Below are 5,266 nucleotides of genomic sequence, written 5' to 3'. Positions count from 1 at the left end.
AGATTGTGCCGCGTTTTTAAGACCAAACGGCATCCTCAGAAACTCGAACAGTCCAAACGGAGTGATTACAGCTGTCTTGGGAACGTCTGAGGGGTGCACAGGAACCTGGTGATACCCGCGCACCAGGTCGACCTTGGAGAACAAGATTTTGCCTGCTAGGTGGGCTGAGAAGTCCTGAATGTGTGGAACACGGTAGCGGTCGGGCGTAGTGGCGTCGTTAAGGCGGCGGGAGTCACCACACGGTCGCCACCCGCCACTCGGCTTAGGGACGATGTGTAGTGGCGAGGCCCACGGGCGATGCCCAGACGCTCCATGTTGGCAAACTCGGACTTAGCGACTGCTAGCTTCTCGGGGTCAAGCCGTCGGGCCCTCGCGTGAATCGGTTGGCCTTGGTCTCAATGTGGTGCTCGACCCCGTGTTTAGTCGTGGCAGAGGAGAAAGTGGGCCGTGTCAAGCCCGGGAACTCACCAAGGAGGAGTTGGTACTTGGTGCCGTCCGATAGCGAACTGGAGAGACCACCATAAGTCGCCTCATTGCGGACGCAGGCGACCGTGGAAAAAGTCAGTGCATCCACCAGACGGCCCCTCTTAACATCCACCAGCAGCCCGTGGGCACAAAAAAAATCAGCGCCGAGGAGAGGGAATGAGACATTCGCAGTGACAAAGTCCCATGTGAAGCGCTGACTCCCGAAACACAAGTCCACAGTCCTCATGCCATAAGAGCGGATAGGGGAGTCATTAGCGGACAGTAGGGGTGGCCCATGAGTCCCACCAGCGGCGTCCTCCGCAGTGGCCATCAGGACGCTCCTCTGGGCGCCGGTGTCCCAAAGGAATTTGCGCCCGGAAAGGTTGTCCTTGACGAACAGCAGCCGGCTCTTCACGCCCAGGCTCACGGCCGCTGCGAAGCGTGGGTTGTGGCGTTTCCCGACGCGTCGTAGTTGCAAGGTGCGCGGCACCTCTTCGCTTTCGCACCGAAACGGGCATGGAAGTAGCACAAGCCTGTGCCAGCACTGCTGTTGGTGTCGATGGGGCCCCTGCTGGATGCCGCCCCCGCGCCCGGAGGCGAGTAACTGCGCGTCGCGGCCAGCGTCTCAGGGGAGAAGCGTTGGGTTGCCAGGAAGAAACGGTCGGCCTCCTCGGCCAGGGCCCGGGGCTCAGTGACAGTACTGTTCGCGAGCGCCGTCTGAACATGTGGTGGCATATGCCTGAGAAACAGTTCCATGAAAATGAAATTGGGCTCTTCCGTGCCCAGCAGGTTTAGCATCATTTCCATGAGTTCGGAAGGTTTGCTGTCCCCCAGTACATTAATAGCCAACAGACGTCGGGCACGCTCCGGCCGTGAAAGCTCAAAAACCTTGAGAAGGTGAGCCTTGATCCCACCATACTTATCTCGGGCCGGGGGAGAGGTGATGAAGTTCACTGCTCTGGCCGCCGTTGAGCTCCCGAGTGCTGAGACAACGTGGTAGTAACGCGTGGAATCATCTGAGATCCCGCGGAGGGCGAACTGAGCCTCCGTCTGTGCGAACCATGCTGCCGCGGACGTCTCCCAAAACTCCGGCAATTTGAGGATGGCGGTTGCCATGTTCGTTTCAGTCTCGAAAACGCCGGGACTGACGTCAGGGTCACCAGTGTAGCGCCGGAGAAAAGGAGTCGGAGGCGGAGTGTCGGACACAGAAACAGAACTTGCTTTATTGTTCGACATCAAAACACTACTCGCATAACGGCGGGAACTCTGTTAACCTTTACTCCGGAAGCGCAACAACAAAAACAGTCCGTGCGGAACCCCGCACCCCAACTCGAGGTCCCGCGGGTGAATTATGTAAACACCACATGCGCATCCCCCAGCCAACAATTTCTCGATAGTGTTCATCGGGTACTGCGGCGACTTTGAACATACCCCTAAAAGCGGCATAGCTCGGCTCCACCTCCTCCTTATATGCCACCGGGCGCCGAAACTCAGCCACACCGGCTGAGGCGCCGCGTTCGGTGGTCACAGCTCTGCGAAGGCTGCGCGTTGGGCTTTGCGACGGGGGCGTCTCTGAAGAACCCCGCCGAGAATGCCTTACTCAGTCGGGTGCACGCATAAAGCACCCCGGCTCGACTGCGAGCCCCCCTCTAAAGCAGCACTGCTCGGCTCTGTCATAAGTCACACCGGCCGGCTGCGATGAGCCTCGATGGCTCATCTCCGCCGCGGAAGTAGATCGGACGGGATGCGGTTTGGCCGTGATCAGATATCATCTGAATATGGCTAGTGTAATATTGCCCTGAGGGCTCAAAACAATAGTGTAATATTGCCCCGGTAACTTCACTCGGTTGTGTGGTGTTGTCCTTTTCGAAAAGAGCTTCGGTGTCAGAAGGGGCGTCGGAAAAATCTGAAAATTTCTTTTGTTTGGCTTCCATAGTAGCAGGCACTGCGCGTTTTCAACGGCGAAAGTGACGATGACGTCAAGGACAGAAGACACGACTAATATGTCGACCACTTGGATGTCGAGGGACACTCAATTGCGCAACTTTGTGCATGGATGACGCGCTCTACGCTCATTTTTTTCATATAGACATTGAAGTGAATACTGTTATATGTATTTTTCATTACAATATCTATTTTAGAATGTTTATAGGGATGACAGTTCCACTTTAAAAAATGTTTTAAGCTTAATTTGCACACTCAACTGTAGGTAATGTTCTGTAGGACGAGTGTGCACCACCTTTAAGAATATGGAAGGGGGTACCGAGGTTTCAGGCACCTCAACACTCGGCGGGGTGTCTTAGATGACAGAAGGCGCAGAATGTCAAGTGAAGGCTCGAAGATGAGATATGATGAAGGGGGTTGGCTGAAGGTGGGGGCACCCCCAGGGAATCCCAGTGTGGGGTGTTATGTGCCAGTAGAGGCCACAATTAGTAATCCACCCCCCCCCCTTTTTTTTTTAAATTTCTGTTCATTCATGCAGAGGAGCTGCAGCACCTTGCCGAGCAGAAATACTGATGTGCACAAATAACAGCAGTGGGAGGGAGAAAGGAAAAATCTGTACGTGTGACGGGAATGTAGATGGTATCATGGACCGCTTTGAAAATAAGACAGCTGCAGCACAAATAATTGAGCAGGGTGCATAGAGTTTCTTAACAAATCACCTCGTGTATGGATAGCAGCACGCCCACCAGGCCCAAAAAGGTACTGGGTCTGAAGTACGCATCCGCCTCCATTCAACAGTGAGGGTCACCCTTGCTTCAGTCTTCTGCTCCACTGCAGCCCCCTCAACATGCGCTGTAATTAAAACCACAGGTGGGAACCATAACACTGCCTGACTGCTCCCAGCATGCAACAGGTACCATCTGGTTTGCCGTTCCTGTCCTCTTAAAGCGCTAGGGGTTAAAACATCAAAGTCCCACGTCTTTTGATCGGAACAGTACAAAGAAGAATACTCTCTGTGGAAGGGCTTGAATGGGTGAGGCACCTGGCCGTACAGTGACCTCCATAACCAGCATCGTGTTTCCTGGTAACATTTTCCTGCCTGCCAGTTAGAGCAGAGATCCTGCAGTGCTGATTACTGCCGCGCTAGTGCTCGGCTCGCTAAAACGAACATGCTCAGTACACCTTGAAACATGGCCCGCGTCATGAGAGGTCACGTGCAGTCTGGGTCACAAGCACGGTATGCGTTATGATGGAACGTGAAGGAGCTGGACATAGACTATTGTCCAGATGTTTCGATCCTGGTTTACGTTGAATGTAAATAGTAAATCATTTTAAAATGATTGTCGATAGTAAGATTTTAATCCTTCCACTGGTAGGTATGATTATCAGGAACCGACCCGTAAGATTCAAGGACAAAGATGAATAAAATACTGTCGGCAGCATCATTGCATTTGAGTGGGTTTGAAAAGTAACTACGTATCCAACCATTTTTTACCACTTATTCTGTTCAGGGTCACCGGTGAGATGAAACCAATCCCAGCTGACTTTGGGTATTAGAGTGGGCACACCCTGCACTGATTGAGATTCAAACCCAAAATCGCTTTGGTTTGAGGTAAATTTATGCACAATTTATCACTGTGCAACTAATAACTACGTGTTATATAAATTTATATCCAAGTTGGAACTAAAGTAAGACAACACATTAGTGAAATTATGCATCCATCTTTTCATTAATTTACTGTACTGCTTATCCTCAAAAGGGTCACAGACATACTGAAGCCTAGCCCAGCTATCTTTGGGTCAGAGGCAGGGTGAATCCTGAACTGGTCGTCAGCCAATCGCAGCAGTAAACTCACAATTGCAGGAATAACTTATATAGAATTCACTACATGGCCGTAAATATAAGACAACCAAATGGAGAACACTAAGTAATGGAGTAATTGAAGGTGCCTTGTTCTACCACGTGACGAGGCAATCTTATGCTCTGTGTTGCTCATGATCTCAAATTCTTGTGTAACATCTCATAAACTCAGTAGCCGCTGTAGATTGAAAACAGTAAGAGATATCTTCATTTTAACAAGTGAATTCATTTACAAGATTTATTTGCATGGTTTTTGGGGACTTACGGCCATGCTACCCTGAGAACGCCTGCTCTCGTCAGATCTCGGAAGCTAAGCAGGTTTGGCCCTGGTTAGTACTTGGATGGGAGACCGCTTGGGAATACCAGGTGCTACAAGCTTCTCTCCCCGGCAAAATGCAGAGGGGTTGCGTCAAGAATGGCGTAAAAATGTGCCAAACAAATATGCGTTCATCTAAGATGAGATCCTGTGGCGACCCCTAACAGGACAAGCCGAAAGGAAGACTTGCATGGTTTTTGGTACTAAAAGCTCGAATATGGAGGTTGGTGATTGAATGTGATTTTGGCAATCTTGAAACATAGATCCGCAAGAACTAGATTGCAAAAAAAAAAAAAAAAAAGATTAGCCGGAGTGGAAAGAAAAACAAAATCCAATTTGTTCATTGAGAGTCAGGGTACATCCTGGACTGGTTGCCAATCAATTGCTAGTCAATCACAGACTCTGTATAAACAAAACCACCACCACATTCACATTTATACCTATGGACTATTAAGTCTTTAATTTACCTCCTATGCATGTTTTCAGAATGTGGGAGGAAGCCACGGTTCATAGAGAAAACCTACTCAGGAGCAAGAAGGCTGGAGCCAAGATTAGAATCCCGAAACACAGAACTGTGAGGTAGTCACAGTATTCTTTTTACGTTTGCAGTAATATATTTGTTGGTGTCCCTCAAGGGAAAATTGTACTCACACTTTGCTGTATACATTGTGTTGCTCACC

At 50.2% G+C, this 5,266-nt stretch overlaps 1 pseudogene; it reads left to right on the top strand.

Moving 5' to 3' along the window:
- Positions 1-4,529: 4,529 nt before the first annotated feature.
- LOC133493088 (5S ribosomal RNA) lies at positions 4,530-4,648 on the top strand (annotated as a pseudogene).
- The last annotated feature ends 618 nt before the right edge of the window (positions 4,649-5,266 follow it).

Source organism: Syngnathoides biaculeatus, chromosome 19 (assembly GCF_019802595.1).
Source record: "Syngnathoides biaculeatus isolate LvHL_M chromosome 19, ASM1980259v1, whole genome shotgun sequence".
NCBI lineage: Eukaryota > Metazoa > Chordata > Actinopteri > Syngnathiformes > Syngnathidae > Syngnathoides > Syngnathoides biaculeatus.
The sequence above is the reverse complement of the archived record's forward strand: the minus strand, read 5'-3'. Positions and strand labels throughout refer to the sequence as shown.